The sequence below is a fragment of the Humulus lupulus genome, chromosome 9 (assembly GCF_963169125.1).
Source record: "Humulus lupulus chromosome 9, drHumLupu1.1, whole genome shotgun sequence".
Classification (NCBI taxonomy): domain Eukaryota; kingdom Viridiplantae; phylum Streptophyta; class Magnoliopsida; order Rosales; family Cannabaceae; genus Humulus; species Humulus lupulus.
Window position 1 is genome coordinate 32,751,998 of NC_084801.1, and position 21,100 is coordinate 32,773,097.

Genomic DNA, 21,100 nt, shown 5'->3' on the forward strand with positions numbered 1-21,100 from the left:
TGAAACATGTTAATTTATACAAGTGTTGAATCCTTACTCAATATTTTCGAGCTTACATTTTACGAGCCTACATTTCGAAACTCATTTATGACGATTTCAAAATTTGGGTCCAACAACTCAAATAAAGAGATCTAAAGAATTAAACTCATTATATAAAATAGTAAAAAAAAAACCAACATCTACGTGTCAATTTAAAAGTGGCACTTCATTGTGATAATACTTTGATGTGTTTTTCTTCTTGTCATTCTTACCCTCTAACCTCTTTTTCTTTTCTTTTCTTTTTTTAAGAACTTTCGTAATCTTATTATTCTCTTTCCTTCACCAAATCAATGAGTTTCTGTTGCATCTGACTACAAACCTTACAATTTCCAGATCTGCTTTGTGTCCTTATTTTCTTTTAGGTCTCACACTACTAGCAACGTGAATCGCAAATTTCAGAATAGTCTGGGTTAATATTCTGACAACATAAAAGAGTAAGATCTTCTATCAGTGCTGTTTTCTTTTCAATTTCCTTTAATATATTAATCACTTGATGCTCTTTTTGGGTTTTACTTGATAATTAGAGAAGTTGCATGTAAAAATAATGTGTTCAAATATATTTAGCTTTTTTTATAATAATGTATATTATGTTCAAATAAAACTTTAATAGTTAGAATTAACAAAATAAATTAAAAATTTTGATAAATAATTTAATTTAATATTAGCAATTTTAATAATTTAAAAAGAAATTAAACAATTATAATTTTATCTAATATTAAATAAATAGCATTACTAAAAAAAAAAAAAACAACAAAAATACACAGTTTAAATATTTATTTTAATAATCATAAAGAATTACGAAAAATACATTAAATATTACATAAAAAATGTGGTATCCAGGTATTTCTTTTTTAATTATCTTATTGTTTTAATTAATCTAATTATTATGTGAATGTGTAGAAAGTAAGATGTGTTATATATGTGTGTGGAATAACAAAATAAAACTTTAATAATTAGAATTAACAAAATAATTTAAAGAAAAAATTTAAAAATAAATTAAAAAATTAGATTAATAATTTTAAAAGAAATTACAAAATTATAATTTAATTTATTATTAAAAAATTTAGTAATTTAAAAATAAATTAAAAAATTAGATACATAATTTAAAAAGAAATTAAAAAATTATAATTTAGTTTAATATTAAAAAATAGATAAATAATTTAAAAGGAAAGTAAAAAATTATAATTTAATTTAATATCAACAAATTTATAATGTAAAAATAAATTATTATTTAATTAAGATGAAAAAGTAAGTTTGATAATTAATAAAAACTAATTAAGAAAATAAAAAACTAACAATAAATCTAATTTTTTTTATGGTATAATAAGATTTTATAAGACATCATAAAACAACTAATGTTAAAAAATATTTCATTTTTGTTGTTTTTCTTTGGTGATAAAAATTGACCACCAAAGATAGGTTAGAAGTTTTATATATTATCACCTAGTGATAATTTTTTCTTAATTATTTTTAATCAAGAAAAGCCTTAGACTCGTTTGGAGAGGCCTGTTAAATATGCTTCTTCGAATTATCCAGGGCAGTATGTGTCCGCATGGATAGTTTGGATTTGTTGTGTATCTATAATTTGATAATTACTCATTTTATTGTTTCATTATTAGAGATTTCAGTACGTGTCTCTTTATTTGTTCTCGTAAGTAGGTAGACATAATTTTAGTCTGCGCACTTTGGCGAAGTTGATGCATTTGAAAGTTACGGGGAAGTGGCCAAACAACTATTTCGATGAATTGTTGAAGTTACTAAAGTTTGTATTTTCGAAAGATAATAAAATTCCCCTAACACGCTACGAGGCAAAAAATAAGCTGAGTAAGTTAGGGTTTGGATATCAATCAATCCATGTCTGTAAATATGATTGTTGCTTATTTTATAATGAGCATGCAAGCAAAGATTCATGTCATGTGTGTGGGATTAGCTGATGGGTCAATGAAAAGAAGAAGGGGAAAAAGGTTCCACATAAGGTGATGTGTTACTTTTCGTTGACTCTCATATTAAAGCGAATGTATAGTTCAAGGCTTACAGCTAATGACATGTTATGGCATCATACTGGGGGATCAATAGAAGATAGGGTGATGCGTCATCCGGTTGATGGGTCTGCATGGAAAGACTTTGACGCCACACATCCTGATTTTGCAAAAGATCCTAGAAATGTTCGTTTAGGCTTGGCTGCTGATGGGTTTAATCCTTTTGGCAACATGAGCTTATCATACAGCATGTGGCCTGTGAATTTGACAAAGTACAATCTCCCCCTGGCTATGCATGAAGGAGGAGTATTTTATGCTAACTCTGGCTATTCCTGGGCCAAAATCACTGGGTAAAGACATGGATGTATTTCTAAGACTCTTGGTTGATGAGTTAAAACAATTCTGGATTAAAAGAGTCCACACAAGAGATGGAACAAGGAATGAATTGTTCAAGATGCGTGTAGACCTTCAGTGGACAGTTAACGATTTCCCTGCTCATAGTAGCTTGTCTGGTTGGAGTGGGTAGAGGTACAAAGCATGTCCAACATGCAATGAAGACACCACTTCCATCCAAGTGATTGGTAAGACATCTTATGTCGGTCATAGGAAATTCTTGAGGACTAATCATAAGCATAGTAGAGACAAAGAATTTTATGGCAAAGTTGAGAAAAGAAATCATCCACAACAGTTTACTTCTCAACAAATTTTAGATCAAGTCAATGCTTTACCACTTCAAATGCCTAGTAAACATGACATACTTGGGGGGGGGGGGGGGGGTTGAAGTGCAAGAGAGGTGCAGAGGAAAGTAATTGGAGGAAAAAAAGTATTTTCTATGAACTTGATTAGTGGAGTTCAAACCAGTTAAAACACAACTTAGATGTGATGCATGTCGAGAAGAATGTGTGCGACAGTCTCCTTGGGACTTTGTTAGTTAATGATAAATCTAAGGACACCACTAATGCAAGACATGATTTAAGAATATGGGGGTTAGGAAATCTTTGTTGATTTACAAGCATTGCAATAAAAGGTTAATGAAACCGCATGCTCCATATGTTTTCACTCCTGAGCAGAGGCGTGATTTTTGTCAATTTTTGAAAGGAGTAAAGTTGCCAAATTAATTAACAGGGAACACCTAACTGAGGTGCAACAAAGAGATCTGGCTGCTAATCATAAATTAATACAAGAGAAAGAGTTTTGTTCATGGTTTCATAAGAAGGTAACTTGTACTTAGCAAATTTTATACTACAAATTACTTTCTTATTCTAATATATTTCTTTATTATTAGATATATGACTTGCACCAGCTTGGGTCATTAGTGAATGATGATGAATTACTAGCTTTAGCATCTGGGTCGGATCTATTGCCCTACTCCTACCAAGCATGTATAGTGAACGGAGTTCGATTTTTTTTATACATTCAAGATCAAAATCGAACTACACCAAATAGTGGAGTGTGTGTTGCATGAACATAAAGTTTTAACTATTACGGGCAACTTGAAGAAATACTCCAGCTGTCTTTTAGTGGTTCTTATTCGATGGTATTATATCGATGTAAATAGTTCAATACAGATCCAAAAAGAAGAAAATCATCATTGAAAATAATATCACTAGTATCAACGTCAGTGGTGAATGGTATAAAGATGAACCGTTCATACTAGCTAGCCAAGCGAAACAAGTATTCTACATTGATCATCCCAATAGAGGACGAGATTGGAAAGTTGTCCAAGAAGTGAATCATCGGCCAGTTTGGGACTTTCTAGACGCTTCATATATGATTGCTGATGTTGATGTCGTACATGACACCAACTCATCGAATTTTTTTTTGACTGTGGATCTCGGAAAGTTGGTTGTTCAGCAATCTGATGCACCAGAGACTCAAGTCAACATGACCCATCATCCTTCTTTAGTTGTTCAATATGATGATGGATTTATTAATGACAATTAAGATGATATGATAGAAAGACAGTGTAGAAAGAAGCAGAAGAGGAGGATGAATTGCTTGTCGACCTTAGTGATGATAATACTGATGATATTTGTTTACCCAAAAAAGACTCACTTGATGACATATCAAGATTAGTACGCACGTGAGATGTGCGTGGAAATTTAAGTGGTTATGTTCTGGTCGACCATCGACCAGATGAGAATTCACACTGCAAAGGGGATATTTCATAGGCGACTAGGGCTGGTCGTAGTATGTCAGATATTTTCTAGAGATATTTGATCCAGTATTTATGTCAAAAGTGTAATTTCCATTATTATTCAAATACGTTTGTATTAAATGTAATCAAGGCCCATCGACCCATTAGGAGATCCTTGAGTTTATAAATAGGACTCAAAGGACTCATGAGAAGGATATTTGAGGAACTGGGAAGAAAAATCATTGTTCTTACGCATTTCTTTGTATCTATTATTGAGCTTGTGAAACTTAGTAAACTCTCTTTTACTGATCGCAAGTTCTCATTACATTAATAAGAACACTAAGTGGACATAGGTCATTACCATCATTTGGGGTCGAACCACTATAAATCCTTGTGTCATTTATCTTCTTGACTTGAATTCATCTAATTTCTATCGTTTTATTTGACTCTGTGTCATTGACCAAATCAAGGGTCAACATTTTGGTGCTTTCATTGAGAGCTGAACTCAAAACCTCCAAGAAGATTAAATGGCAAAAACAACTAGGAAAACTGGGCAAACCTTTGGGAATGTGCCAAACCAACCTCCTCCACAAGGTGTAGCTGAGGATGAACCGCAGGTGGAATTGGAAGAGGAGGAGATTGATACTGCAACTTTAAAGATGACTTTGGTTGTGTTGCAAGAAGAATTAGATAATTTGAGAGCTAATAAAGAGAATGTGGCTAAAACAATGGTGTTGTAGCAGAGGGAGATTCACAGGCAACGCCAAGAACTGAATGAGCGGCAAGCTGACATGGACCGTTGACAAAGAGATGCCACTGCGGCCTTGGAGGTAGCCATTCAATTGGCACGAGGACAGCCTGCACCTACCTCCCAATCGGATCAGCCACCTAGTACTTACCCACAACAAAATCCACATTCAGAGCATCCCCCGCATCACCACAATCCGCCACATCCAATGCATCCTCAGAGGCCAGAGCCACCCCTTGCTGCTCAACAAGAAAGGCCTTTCTAGGATCCTAAGCAATAATAACCCTCTCGCACTGGTCAAGAAATCACATAGCAGCAAAGGCAGAATAGGACCGAACAACATCCTAGAAGCCCTAAACGCCAGACGGCTGAACAAAACCCTCCAAGCAGAGGACATTGTCCTTCGGGAAATAGAAGGCAGGTGGAGTCAGGCTCTGCGGTCAGGGGTCCCCCATGACATAATAATGCTAGGGGACCTACCGACCAATGCAGGCCTCCACCTACATATCGGGACATTCCAGCAGGGAGAGAGGGAAATAGTGTGAACAGCAAGTCGCACTGTCATAGGTCACAATTTAGAGACAGCCATGATTATAATGAGGCGGATTCTGGCAGGAGGAATGTTGGTCGGTAGCAAAAGGAGAAGGGTGAAGTGCAGAATCCCCTGCCAATGGAGAACTGACCAATAAGCCAGAATACTGGTGGACAACCTAAACAGCCCAATGTCTTTGACCGACTAGGTGTGAGCGAGCAAAGGCGTATGGATGAAGATCTAAGGGATGTTTTTAATGATCGAAGAGAAATTTACGATGAGTATTTCCCCCAGCACCGGTCGCTCCAGCAGTACCAGATGCTGTACAGGCTAAGCTAGATGCATTAAATCAGGCCGTCCAACAACTGGTTGGGAACAGGACACCCTATATAGAATTTGATTGAAGAAAGGGCACTCCCTTCTTGCAAAGAATCGCTGTTTCAAAGACTCCCAAATTTAAAATTTCGGTCTTTCCTAACTTCACTAGATTAGAAGATCCTGTATCTCACGTTAACAAATTCGAGATACAGATGGACATCCAAAAGGTGTCAGATGATGCTCGGTGTATAATTTTTTCGGCAACTTTATCCGAAACTGCTCAGGAGTGGTTTTTCAAATTCCCTCCAGCCAGTATAGTTTCTTGGGAAATGTTCATAAAGGAGTTTTATAGATAGTTCTATGCTTGTCGAGTACATCCAACCGAGGCCAATCAGTTGGTCGAAATACACTAGAAGGAAGGAGAGACCTTGGAGGGGTATATTCAACGATTCATGCAAGCAGTTGCTAAGGCCAAGACGGTTGGGGATGAGGGAAAGATGATGGCTCTTACTGCTGGGTACGACGCCACTCATACCTTTGGAACAGTTTGCGAAAGAATGGAGTCAAGAGCACTCAGGAATTTTTGGACCTAGCAGACATGTATGTCAAGCTCGAGGAGGCCATTTCCAATGAAGGAAAGTATCCTATAGATGACCAAGGCCAGAAAGAAAATCCCACTAAAGCTGCCAATGGCTTTGGGAAGCCAATGGCAACAGAAAAAATAATGGCAAGAATGGGGAAAAAAGGGGGAACCACGAGCTGGCAGTCTGATAACAAGCGTCCGAAGTAGAATAGATACAAGCCGAGGTTCACCAATTACACAACCCTAGTCAATAGTAGAGTGGAAGTATATCAGGCTAGTCACACTATTGTTCCCTTTAGGCGACTAGCCACAATCAGGAAAGATATATCCAAGAGAGACACTACCAAATTTTGTCATTTTCATGACGACTATGGCCATGACACCAATAAGTGCAACCATCTCAAGGATGAAATTGATTTCCTTATCAGACAAGGACATCTGAGGAGGTATGTACGAGCGGTTGGAGGTTCTCAGCGAAGGGCTCAAGGAGGCAACGAGCAGGAGCCTGTACGCCAACGCTCGCCTCCTTTACAGCCGGCTCCAGTTGCTGGTACATTGCTGACCATCTATGGAGGACCACACATAGCAGGTGACAGTGGGAAGGTAAGAGAAAGATATGCCAGAACCTTATGTCACGATCAGGATATTGAAATGCTGAACATCAAGGACCGAACTCTCAAAAAAGCTCAAACAGAGGAAGAATCAATAACTTTCTCTGAGCTAGACGCTCAGCATGTTCGATTTCCCCACTCAGATCCTTTGGTCATGGATGTTCAGATCACCAACATAATGGTTAAGCGAGTGTTGGTGGATACAGGAAGCTCAGTCAACATTTTGTATAAATCTTCATTGGAAATGATGAAGTTGTCAGTGCAAGATTTGGAACCATGCAACCAAACCATTTATGGTTTTTCTGGCAAAGGGCTCCCACTGACTGGCTCGATCAGGCTGCCAATCACAGCAGGGGCTGCACCTACAAACAGGACATTACTCGCTACTTTCATAGTAGTGGATTTTTTTCTCTGCATATAACGTTGTAATTGGAAGGCCCATTCTCATCGATCTGCGAGCAGTGACCTTAGTATGGAATTTGGCCATGAAGTTTCCAACCAACGCAGGAATTGGATGCATATTGGGAAACCAGCAAGAAGCACGAGAATGTTATAACTCCTTGATCTCAAAAGCAAAAAGAGGCAGATTGGGAGAAAAATCCGAGAAAAGGTTGCTGGTGACAAATCAAATACAAGCCCAATCAGGTGAACAGGTCACCAAATAGGGTGTTGCCCAAAGTGAGGATAGGGATTTAGATCCTCACTTTGGGGATTTTGAAGAAAAAATTGGACCCATGGAAGACCTCGAAGAAGTCCAATTAGAAGAAGCAGATCTGACCAGGGTTGTGAAAGTCAGTAAAAATTTAGAGGCAACTACAAAAAACAAACTGGTGGAATTTTTGAGAGAGCACCAGGAGGTGTTTGCCTGGTCGCATAAAGATATGGTTGGGATAGACCCAACGGTGATCAACCATGTCTTAAATATAGACAAAAACTATCCACCTGCGCAACAAAAAAGAAGGCTGCTCGACAAAGACAGATCGAAGGCCCTAAAAGAAGAAATCGAAAAGCTAAAGGAAAATGGATTCATCATGGTAGCGTTTTATCCATCTTGGGTCTCTAATCCTATACTGGTTCCCAAGCTGAATGGCAAGTGGAGGATGTGCGTGGATTTCACAGACCTTAATAAAGTCTGCCCGAAGGATTGTTTCCCACTTCCAAGAATCGACCAGCTGGTCGATGCTACATCAGGGCATGAAATTTTATTGTTCATGGATGCATACTCAAGATATAATCAAATCAGTATGCATCCACCTGATGAGTATCACACTAGCTTTTCAATATACACGAGACTTTACTGTTACAAAGTAATGTCCTTCGGTTTGAAAAACGCTGGTGCGACTTACCAGTGACGGGTCAACCATATGTTCAAAGAGTTGATCAGCGTTAACATGGAAGTATATGTCGATGACATGCTGGTTAAGTCAAAGAAAGCGGAAGAACACAACGAGGACCTGCAAGAATGCTTCAACATCTTGAACAAATTTCAGATGAAGCTAAACCCTCTCAAGTGTTCCTTTGGTGTTGGATCAGAAAATCTTTTGGGATTCATAGTAAACTCACGAGGAATCAAAGCTAATCCCAAAAAAATTCAGGCACTGATCGAGATGCAGTCTCCTACCAAGATTAAAGATGTTCAAAGCCTAACTGGAAGGATTGCCGACCTGAGTAGATTCATATCTAAGTCAACAGACAAGTGTGTTCCATTTTTTAATATACTCAGGGGTAACAAGAAGTTTGAATGGACAGAAGAGTGCGAGCAGGCTTTTCAGGCGTTAAAATCCTTCATGTCGCAACCACAAATCTTGTCCAAACCAGTCGAAAAAGAAACTTTGTTCATCTACTTGGCAATCATAGAGTGTGCTGCTAGTGATTTCTAATAAGAGAAGAAGACAAAATTCAGAAAGCAGTATCCTATGTAAGCAAGAGGCTAGTGGGGGCAGAATTACGGTATCCACCCATAGAAAAGTTGGCTTATTGCTTGATTCTGGCCTCTAGAAAACTACGACCCTACTTTAAAGCTCACCCCATCATGGTATTCATCGACCAGCCATTACGGTAAGTCTTGTGAAGACCAGAAGTCGCTAGTCGGTTATTAAAATGGGCAGTTGAACTAGGGCTGTTCAAAATTTCATATTCTCCACAAACATCTGTGAAAGGACAAGCTCTAGCAGATTTCGTTGCAAAATTCACTGGAATCCCAGTTAGCGAACCATGGAAGAAACAGAAATTCAACATCAAGCTCCTTCTTGGAAGTTGTTTGTAGACGGCTCTTCAAATGAGCATGATGCAAGAGCAGGTTCGATTTTAATCACACCCGAAGGACATTGGTTCCACTGTGCAATCAGATTCAACTTTACAATTTCCAACAATGAAGCCGAGTACGAAGCTCTGCTCGCAGGATTATGACTAGCTAAGGACATGGATATAAATTCACTAGAAATATATAGCGATTCCTAGCTAGTAGTTAATCAAATTATTGGAGACTATCAGGCTAGGGGTCTCAGGATGGTTGCATATTTGAACAAAGCAAAGGAATTATTGGAAAAATTTGAAAAATATACTCTCCAACAAGTGCCTCATGATCATAATTCAAATGTTGATGCCTTGGCCAAGTTAGCAAGTGCGAAAGATGCTGACGCCTTGAGCATAGTAACGGTTGAACATTTTTTGGCACCGACCATTTAAATACATGAATCCTCACTAGTTATTCAAGCTATAAACACGTGGACGATGCCCATAATCGAATATCTCGAGCAGGGATTGCTTCCAGCAGAAAGAAACAAAGCGAGGACACTTCAAAGACAATTAGCTTGATTAATTCTGGTCGATGGAATTTTGTATAGAAGAGGGTACTCAATGCCTTTATTACGGTGTGTTTCTAAGGAGAAAGCTATGGAATTGATGTGAGAGGTCCATTAAGGCTTCTGTGGAGATCACGCTGGAGGGCAGAGTTTGTCAAAAAAGATTCTAAGACAAGGGTATTTTTGGCCTACCATGAATGAGGACTCTATGGATTTCATTCGAAAATGTTACAAGTGCCAGAGATTCTCCGAGATACCGCAAGCATCCCCAAATGAGCTCAAATAAATGCAAAGCTCGTGGCCATTCGTGGTATGGGGAATTGATCTGATCGGGCCTTTACCTATAAGAAAAGGGAATGCCAAATATGCAGTACTTGTTGTTGACTACTTTACAAAGTGGGTTGAAAGTGAGCCACTAGCAACAATAACGACCAAGAAAGTATTGGAATTTGTTGTCAAGAACATTGTATGTCGATATGGGTTTCCAAGGAAAATTTTCTCAGATAATGGCACACAATTTGACAGTGGTCTTTTCGTAGATCAGCAAAAGGCGTGGAATTATAAAAAAAAAATCGTTACTAGCTCATCCATAGGCAAATGGACAAGTTGAGGCCGTCAACAAGACTCTGAAGGACACACTAAAGAAAAGATTCGAAGAAGCAAAATGGGCATGGCCAGAACAATTACCAGAAGTACACTGGTCGTATAGAATATCCCACCGAACAGCAATAGACCATACGCCATTTTCCTTGGCCTACAGGTATGAAGCCATGTTGCCTGTTGAGCTAAATCCACCATCACATAGAAGGCTCACATACGATCAGAGCACTAATGATCAATTATTGATGGATTCTTTGGACTTGGTCGGCGAAAGGCGCGAGCAAGCTCAACTTTGAGTGGCGGCTTACCAACAAAAGGTCGCTCGATATTTTCACTCTAAAGTACATAAAAGAAAGTTTAACATAGAGGATTTGGTACTTAGAAGATTTTTCTCAACACTTGTGACCAAGCTGCTGGAGTGCTCGGACCAAACTAGGAAGATCTGTATCAGATTGAAGAAATCCTTCAACCAGACACATATAAACATGCTCGCTTAAATGGAGATCTCATTCCTCGCTATTGGAATGGAGAACACATGCACAAGTATAATCAATAAACAATTCTTTTTAAAGAATTTTCTTGTATTAATTTTACGTTTTGCAAGTTTATGAACAAGGGCTAGTAAGTTAATTGACTGGTCGCTTATAAGTGTAAGATCAATTCTTGATCACTCGTACATACACGATTTTGTCCATTTTATTACGAGAAATAATGAGAAATTTGTGCAACCAGTTATTCTTGCCAATTATTGTATTTATTACAAGTATTTGTTGGGTTGTTTTGCTATATTATCGTTAATTGTTTATAAGTACGTGAATAGTAATGTTTGAATAGGACTTGGTCATGGAAAGTGACTGAGAACCTTAGGCTCCTCGATCACTTGGGGGGCATATAAGATACTAAGCAACCAAAGCATATTAACAGGCATATGTAAACACACGAGCAAAATAAGGGAAATCATACTACAACACTTAGAGTGCTTTTAAAAAAATTTGGTTTAATTTTGTAAAATCTAAAAAAAGTGTTATGCTAAGTTTGGTCATATGAGTAATGTTGTAATAATACCAAATATTATAATATGATAACGAATTTTTTTTACACCGCGAGTAATTGCTGATGGGATGTAATTAATAATTAACAGAAAAGTCGCCTTAAGTAGCAAAATTGTCTCAACATTACAAATAATAAAAAAAAATTATTAATCATTGTGCAGCTGGAGAAGGTCTTGCTGAGGGTGTTGGTCGACTGTTTTCCTCGCATATTCTTCGGTACCGTCGACGCCTGTCGCTAAGGAAATCTCAAGAGATTCCTGAGCTTTCTTTTCCTCTTCCAAGCGAGCAGCGTACTTGCCCAGTTCGACTTGCCTCATCTGCTCGGGAAAGTAGTCAAAGTTTTCCCCTGTGTTATTCTTCCAGAACAGGTAGAAACAGTTGAAGGTCGCTCCTTTGAACTTCTCCAGGTTCTGGGAATTGGTTTCTTCGAGCAGCTCAACTCGCCCCTCTAGCTCAGTGGCCTCCTCCATGCTGGACGCCAGGTCCTCTTGGAGTTTGGTCGCCTCTTTGAAGTTTTTCTCCAAGGCCACCATGAATTTTTCTCTGGCAGCAAGAGCTTTGGCCAACTCGCCTTGGCTCCTCTTAACCTCCTCGGTTAAACTGGCCACTTTGTCTTCAGCCACCTTAACCTTCTCCTCGCACACCTTGGTCTCCTTGGCATGATGCCAGCTATGGCTCATGGTCAGGATACCCAACAAACAGAAAAAAGTGAACCAGTTAGGGGCAATTGGAGAAAATGTTGCTCGACTGAAACTAAAGAAAAAAAAAAGAGAAACACACTTACACTAAGGACTTCAGACAGCCTGTGGGTCATGACTTGGATGTTCTTCAGCGGAGGAAGATGTGAAAAGGCTTTCTCGTTGCGGGGTGCCTCGACAATCTTTGTAGCTTCTCGTGCGTAGCATTGTAGGCGCTGCTCAGAAAATCAGTGGCCAGGGATCTCCCCGCCTGCTCGGAGGGAGGGCCATGGCGAGGAGGAGGAGGGAGCGTTGTAGTTCTGGAAGGAGTTGGAGTCGGAGGATCTTCTCTTTGAGCCCTTTTCTTGGAGGGATCACTACTGCTCTCCCCAGGATGCCTCCTGCTCGCTTTCTTTTTGCTCATGGGAGCTTCAGCATTTACGTACATATCGAAAGCATCTTCAGAAGGCATGACTGCAAAACAAAAGCAAACGATCAGACAAAGTAGTTTGAAGAAAATGGAATAATGGAAAGGGAAATTCTAAGTAGTGTACCCGAACTATTATTACTGGTCGATATATTATTTATATAACTACAACTACACTCACTCTCTACCTCGAAGAAGTCTGAATTAAAATTACTAGTAAAAAATTTAAAGTTTCCATCCTTGTCAAATAAATGATAGGGGTTGGGAAACTATCCAAGAGTGAGAAGTCTATACTGTTCTTGTCAGAGGACTCAAGTATAGGGCCGGTATACTCCAATAGTTTTTTCTTTCGCCTCCCATGGTGGGTAGGGGCAGTAGTAGCCCGAGGGTTGCTGGGTGGTTCTCGGATGGTCACTCCCATTGGTCGTTGCCTTTGGGGTTGTGACACATCTTCTTATTGGTCGGGGATTTCCTCTCCAGTGGCACTCCCCGCGGTGGATTCCCTCACCTCTTGATGAGGTTCCAGAAGGTCGACCAGCCTTAGATTGCTCTGAGTTATTAGCTCCTTGGCGCTCTTCTCTATGTTCATCATGCTGGCTAAGGCTGTGGCCCTTATCTTCATCTCTGGAGTGGGGTTTGGTCGGTGCCACGGACCGAGGCGCAACACCAATTTGCTAAGGATAATGAAAGGGGAAATCGACAAAAATAAACGACCAGAGATTGGAAAATTTACCTCCTCGAGTCAAGGCCACGTTATCGAGGACCAGGTCTATCGTAAGGAAGTACTCCTGGAAGTACTTTCATACGTTGCATTTGTAGGTGACATCACTCAGGAATATGCGAGTAGATTCCTGGTGGCAGAAGTGGAAAAATCCCGTGTTATTTTGGTTAGGGTTGGATTTTAGATCGAACAGATAGTTGATCTCTTGTGGTGTAGGCACATGCCATTTTTTGTGGTTATAAAGGATATAGAGTGCTGATAGTACTCTATATTCATTGGCTGTTATCTGAAAAGGGGCGACCTCGAAATAATTGGCCACTGCTTGGAAAAATTCGTGCAAGGGCAAGATTTCCCCTGCCTCGATGTGAAACCTCGACCAGGCCCTGAAAGCACCTCTAGGCATGTTTTACCTTTGGTCAGGTGTGGGTTTGTGTAAAGTAACTCCAGGAAGCCCATGCTTCTTGGAATACTTAGCCACGGTCCTGGTCGATATGACACTAGGAGGGGCAACGTAGCAGTCCATTTCTGCTCGGGGGCCATCGCGGGGATAGGCTTTTGGCTGAATGTCTGGTGGAGAGAAATTTAAAGGTTAAGGGTCATTTGATGGACCGTCAGTATTGGTTGATGGTTGGTTAGAAGGAGAATTGGTGGTTTTCTTTTCTTGCGAGCTGTGTATTTGACACGACCCATGTGTGCCTGACTTTCTGAAGGACTGGTCGTGGGATTTTGATGTGAAAATGAAGGCTCAAGGAAGGGAAATGAAGGTTATTCTTGCTCCTCAAACAACAATGCGAGAAGATCATCGTCTATTGGTCTCTCACCTCCCCAAGGACCGTGCATGAATATTTGAGAAGCGTAAAGTGCAAGGGAGAATTTATGACCAATAGATAAAAGAAGAGAAATATAAGGATAACGTTGCTCGTGTATTTAAGCATTTATACGACCAGAAACATCCTAATATAAACACTGGAAACATGCGAGCAGTTTGAAAAAACATATCAAAAAATGAAGGTGAAAAGTTTTTTCGAGAAAACTTTTGACTCCGAGAACAGGCGGGAAAAACCTAGTTTTTCCGAAAATAGTAAAATCAAATTTTCACTTCGATTTCGAGCCCTAAATCAGTACTCCAATGTCCCACATTAATTTCTAAACATCGTCTAGTGTTTTATCAAACCTAAAATCCCTATTCTGGCATGTTTCCATACGTCTTTGTATGAGCTCGATTACCTGAGAAGCTTCTTATCAAGAACAATGAAGACACAATCAGAAAAACTTACGAAATTTATTCTGAGTGCATTAAAGAAAAGGTGAGTTCAAAACTTACTTGGATTATGGTTTGTAGGGGAATCACGAGGATTGTTGCTCGAAGTAAAGTTGAAGGTGTCTCAGATCAGTATATTTATACTGATCGTGGTGCAGTTGAAAAGGTAATGATGGGAGTGGGATTTCAATGTATGGGAAATCGCAATAACCGTCAAAATATTTTTGGGAAACTGTAAAAGTGATGATTGCTTACTTTTTCAAAAAGGGGCTGACAGATGTGACAGGTTAGACAAATAATTGGTCGAGTAAGTTTATTAAATGCTGGTCGCAGTAAAATAAACTTGCGGGGGGGGGGGAATGTTTACCCAAAAAATACTCACTTGATGACGTGTCAAGATTAGTACGCACGTAAGATGCGCGTGGCAATTTAAGTGGTTATGTTCTAGTCGACCATCGACCAGATGAGAATTCACACGACAAAGGGGATGTTTCATAGGCGACTAGGGTTGGTCATAGTATGTCATATATTTTCTAGAGATATTTGATCTTGTATTTATGTAAAAAGTATAATTTCCATTATTATTCAGATACGTTTGTATTAAATGTAATAAAGGCCCATCGACCCATTTGAAGATCCTTGAGTTTATAAACAGGACTCATGAAAAGGATGTTTGAGGGACTAGGAGAAAAAATCATTGTTCTTACGTAATTCTTTGTATCTATTATTGAGCTTGTGAAACTTAGTAAACCCTCTTTTACTGATCGCACGTTCTCTTTACATTAATAAGAACAATAAGTGGACGTAGGTCATTAACATCATTTGGGGCCGAACCACTATAATTCTTGTGTCATTTATCTTCTTAACTTGAATTCATCTAATTTCGATCATTTTATTTGATTCTGCGTCATTGACCAAATCAAGGGTCAACAATGTTTGCCCGATAGATGTTGATGTAATTAGTGATGATAGTGACTATTCTACTTAGTTTTGTATCTACTATTAAATGTATTATACATATTGAGAAATAAAAAGTTTGTTTCCAAATAGCATGTTTCAAATTACCTAATCAATTAAAATAAAATTAATTATAAATAAGAATTAAATATTAACATAGATAGGTTCAATTATTGTCGTGTTAGCAGATGTCAACATATGTGGCTAGAGCTCACAGTGGAGACACTGGCGGTGATCCTCCACCGGATCCTACTAGGATCCCGACTACATGCGAGTCAGGTAATTTTTTTGTTCTTTTATTCACTCACATATGTTTATCCTGTATATACTAATATTCTATGTAATGTTAATAAAAAAAATACAAGAATCCCAACTAAGAGAAAAGGTCGGGGCGCAACTATTAGAAAAGATCTAGATGAGAGGCAACGTAAAAATGGAAAAACCACTGGACGTAACGTTTTGTCCGTGAACATATAAGGTTGTTTGGGGTGAGCATGCTGCTTTTTTTCGCATCATGGGCACCCAAATTAAAACAAAAGTTCGTGGATATTTCGATTCATGGGAATCAGTGCCTAGACAATACAAGGACCGGGTCCTTGCATGATAGAGGTAAAAAATATATTAAATTATTATTTTTAAAATGTATCTTTAATATGGTATATATATTATTAATATTTTTATTTTTCAATTTAGTTGTATTATCAAATAGAGGGCCACGAGGATTTCTTGAAGTGTTTAAATGGTATTGATCGAGAGAAGAAAGACCGATACCGTCATAGGAAAATAATAAGACACGAACACTTTGAGAAACACTACAATGGTCCAGAGGATTGGTACAAGGTTCTAAATAAGCCAACCAAGGTTGTTAACAATGCAGAGAGGAAACAGATCTGTTGGTTATTTACAAGTTCAAAATTTATTGCGCACTCCGTAGAGAATAAGGAAAATCGGAAGAAATAGAAGTATTCTATATCGCAAGGTACAAAATCGATGGATGCCATCCGTCATGAAAGAGTAAGTGAAAGTTAAAATGTTATCAAAATTATGTTTTTTTAAATTATATGTTCTCTAACATTTGTGATATACTTTTTAGGCGAACCCAGACCTTATTGAGTCGTGGAAGGAATACCACTCGAAGAAAACAACAAATGATTTCGTGAACGACGATGCTCGCCAAGATTATGTAACGTTGAATTATGTTTTTTAATATTCATAGAGTTATATTAATTGTTAGTGTCTAACGTTTTCTAAAAACAGGAAAAACTTAAGGCTGATTTTGAGTTACAAACTCAGCAAACATCAGCTGCCGCTTCCAATAATGATGATTCGACAACAATTGATCAGGTGGAGGTACTACAAAAAGTATTTGGCCAAAGCCGTGACACGAGCGAGGAGTGGGCCGCAAATTGAAGAGGTCGAGGTCATGATCTACCCAACACTCTCACTTCAGCAAGTCTCAAGCTCTCCCTCAATGTTCTTCATAACATATAAAAAAAATTTATAGAATAATCTACAGAAATTGACTGACCAATTTAATTTCTTGTCTCAATTTTTTCCACCTTCATTTCGTCTACCAAACATTCAGATGTCGCCTATGCCTGATAGCGACAATACTTCTGGAGCTTCGTCTTCTCCACCTTCAGCTCCAGCTCATCCTTCCATGTACGTGGCAGCACCGTCTCCATCTATGGTAGCTCCATACATGTACAAAGCAACACCATCACCTTATCCGTGGCCGATTTCACCTTCGTCACAGCCGCCATATCCCTACATGTATGGAGTAGGATTGTCCACACCACCTCCCTAATATACCTAGCCAATATCGCCGCCGCAGCCACCACAGCCACCACAACAACCACAACTACAACAAGAAGACAATAGGGAGGACGATATGGATATTTGCTACCATAATGTATTAACAATATCGATAATTGTTATCTTAATGAAATAATTTTAATATTTAATATAATATTTTTATTTTTAATATATTTGTTTTCAATGATTTAAATTTTAATCAATAATTTAAATTTTAATTAATTATTTAATTTTATTATTTTTTATAAATAAAATATTTTTAGGAGCGACACTCTGACATTTAAATATCATGGGCGACACACCGACTAACATTTACGCCATGTGAAAACATTTGGGGCGAAATCTCATGGTATTAGGGGCGACATGTCGCCCTTTATAATCAAGTATCAGGGGCGACACATCAACTAAAGTAATGCCAAATGTGCAAATATTTCGAGTGACATTCCAACTTTTAAGGGCGACAGATATTGGATTATTAGGGATGACCCGGTGAGTCGTTCCTAATGTACACTATTAGGCTCATTTTATTAGGGGTGACATATCACGAGCGACTTTTATGGTTATTAGGGACGACATGCATTGCTCCTAAAATCGATTTTTGTTGTAGTGCGAGAAAAACCAAGTATTTCGCCCCTAATAACGATAAAAGTCTCCCCTGATCTGTCTGTAGTGTCCCAGACTTTACTTAGCTAGTTAGATAGTAGTAGTAGTAGTAGTAGTAGTAGTAGTAGTAGTAGTAGTAGTAGTAGTAGTAGTAGTATGATAGTCATTGTGGATTTTGGTTCAAGCTGGGACTTAGCTGAACACTCGTAGCAACACTTACATATTTTATAAGTTTAACCTATAGTTTAGGAATATTAATTATAACATAATGTTTTATTAACATAGCTGATTATAAAGATGTTATTTATTATACTATAAGGTTTCGATAGAATTAATAAGATCATGACACTTGTCGTGTGCAGGTTTATTTAAGGATTTAATTATAGTTTTAAAAAAGAAAGTTCTAGAAAACTATAGAACCTTCCAAGACCATTAAGAGCATGACATTTTTCACAATCTTGTTTATTTGAGGATTTAAACATTTTAAGTGGATAATTCAAAAATAAAAGTTTGTAGAAGCTCTAGACCCTTCCAGAACTTGCTTGAATCTCGTATTACTCAGTCAAACATGATTAATCAATTCAGAGAAGCATAAGCCTCTCCAAATAGGTATAAGTCCTTTCGTGATAAAAATAATTAAGAAAAAATTATCACTACGTGCTATATATAAAACTTCTATCCTATATTTGGTGATCAAATTTTATCACCAAAGAAAAGCAATAAAAATAAAAAAAAAATTTAACACTAGCTATTTTATGATGTCTTATAAAGTCTTATGATACCATAAATAATATGATGTTTATAAGTTCTTATTTTATAATGTTTTAAATTATTATTAATTCTTATTTAAATCATTATTTAATTGCTTTAACCAATAGTATTTAGTTTTATTACTTACTTTTTAATTATCAAACTTACTTTTTCTTCTCACAAACTAATATTAAATTTACGAATAATATTATGTTTAAAAAGTTGAATATATGAATGATTTATTTTTAAATTATTAAATTCGTTAATATTAAATTAAATTATTTATCTAAATTTTTAATTTAATCACAATAATGTAAGTCGTTCTATCCGAACCGTAACTCCAAGCTTTGTGTTGTTAGAGTAAACTCCCCATGAATGATCGGCCAACTCACACTCATAGGAATAGGTGGCTCATGTTACTAGAGCGCAGCCTAATCAGGCAGGGAGAGCAAGGACCACTTCCAGGCAAACAAGAGTCCCCCTGAATCAACCAGCTCTGATCCGTCCAAACAATCAGGTTCAAAGAAACGAGGAAATATTACCACTAGTTAGGGACATCAGAGTGGATGACATGTGACCTAGATTGGTGCGCCCTGATGGACAACGAATGGCCTCACCGATAAGGCACCCACCATCACTGATTCCTTGGCCAATATAAAGCAACAACAAGGTGAGACTCTCAAGGCCTACATAAACTGATGACCAACATACGAGCTTGAGGAAAAGACGCCGATGACAATGCCAAACTTATGGCAATGCGATCAAGAACCACCGTAAGAGGTGAATTGTGCAAGGAACTCCAAAGAAAATGAGTAAAGGATATAGGTGAATTTCTGGCCCAGGCTCAAGAATGGATAAACCTCGAGGAGGCTGAATCCGCAATAGTCAGGTTCCCACTCAGCCCGCAGTAGTGGTAGCGAATACTGCACCTATAGCTCAGCCAGCTACCCATAATAACCAGGCGAGGAACAATAACAAAAGGAAGGGAAATAATGAAGGTGACTAGGTGGGGTCGAAGAAGAATAAGGTTGGGGATAAGTATATGGCTCGATATTCACTGCGTATACCGTCCTAACAGACACACAGGAGAACATATATCTAGAAAATTTTGCTCACCTTATGTGGAAAAATCTAGAGCCCATGAAGAATCAATGAGCAAAAAGAGACCCAGCCAAGTTCAGTTGTTACCATAATGACATTGGCCATAATAATGATGATTTTCACCAACTGAAGGATGAGATCGATACTCTCATTTGGGTTGGACCATTAGCAATATACGCCTGAATCTGGTAGCTCCTAAACAGCAAGCCATGCAGAATCCACGAGTAGCTAAGGAAAATCTAGCGAACACACCACTGGCTATTCCAGCTCCAAGAAATCCACTCATCTCTCCTCCTGTCGAAGGAAGGCATATCGCCACAACCACGGGTGGACCCCATTTGGCAGGTACAAGTAATGGGGCCTAGAAAAGAGACATCCAGGAATTAAAGACCCATGATGGTCAATATTCAATCCTGAGAAACGCTTATCAAAGCAGTAGAAAATGGACAATCAACCCATCATTTTTTTGGAAGAAGACACAAGCCATGTCCAATTCCCGCACAATGACACGCTGGTCATAACCATTCAGCTCGTAAATAGGAGAGTTCAGAGAATCCTGATTGATAACGAGAGCTCCGTGAATGTGCTATTCAGGTCCACCTTAGAAAGGGTAGGACTATCAGTGACAGATTTTAAGGCCTCATTCACTACTCTATATGGGTTCTCAAGAGAAGGACTAACAACCATTGAGACGATCGAGCTCATGGTAATTTTTGGTGATGAAACTCGTGCTGTGGTGAATATGCTTGAGTTCATTGTCACAGATTGCCTAACTACCTACAACACCATTCTAGGGCAACCAACTTTGATAGTGTTTTAGGCCATAACTTATGTCCGCCATTTGGCCATGAAATTCCCTTCGCTTGCTAGGATATGTACGATAATAGGGGATCAACTCATAGCGAGAGGATGCTATATCATTTCTATGAAGGGAAGATCACAACCCGGGCAGCAGACCATGGTAATAATTGAGGAAATTGAGGAGCCTCGAGCAATGGTAGTTCTTAAGGAGGCAGGAGAACCTCAAATAGTGGAAGTTGAGGTCGCTCATCAAGAAGAATTTTACCCACTAATAGGTGAGGACTGATCTAAGCTCCAAGCCTTGGAAGAGCTGGAAGAGGTAATTCTCAATTAGGAAGAAACTTCAAAGGTTGAAAAGATTGAGAAAACCCTTAGCAATGAACAAAAAGGAAATTTGATCGAGTTTTTGAGGAACAACCTCGATGTCTTTGCTTGGTCACATGCCGATATGGTGGAAATTAGTCCTAATGTCATCATGCATACACTGAATATAGACAGGAACATACCTGCCAAGCAACATAAAAGAAGGATGTTGGGAAAAGAAAGAGGAGAGGCTCTTGAAAAAGAAGTAGCCCATATCATAA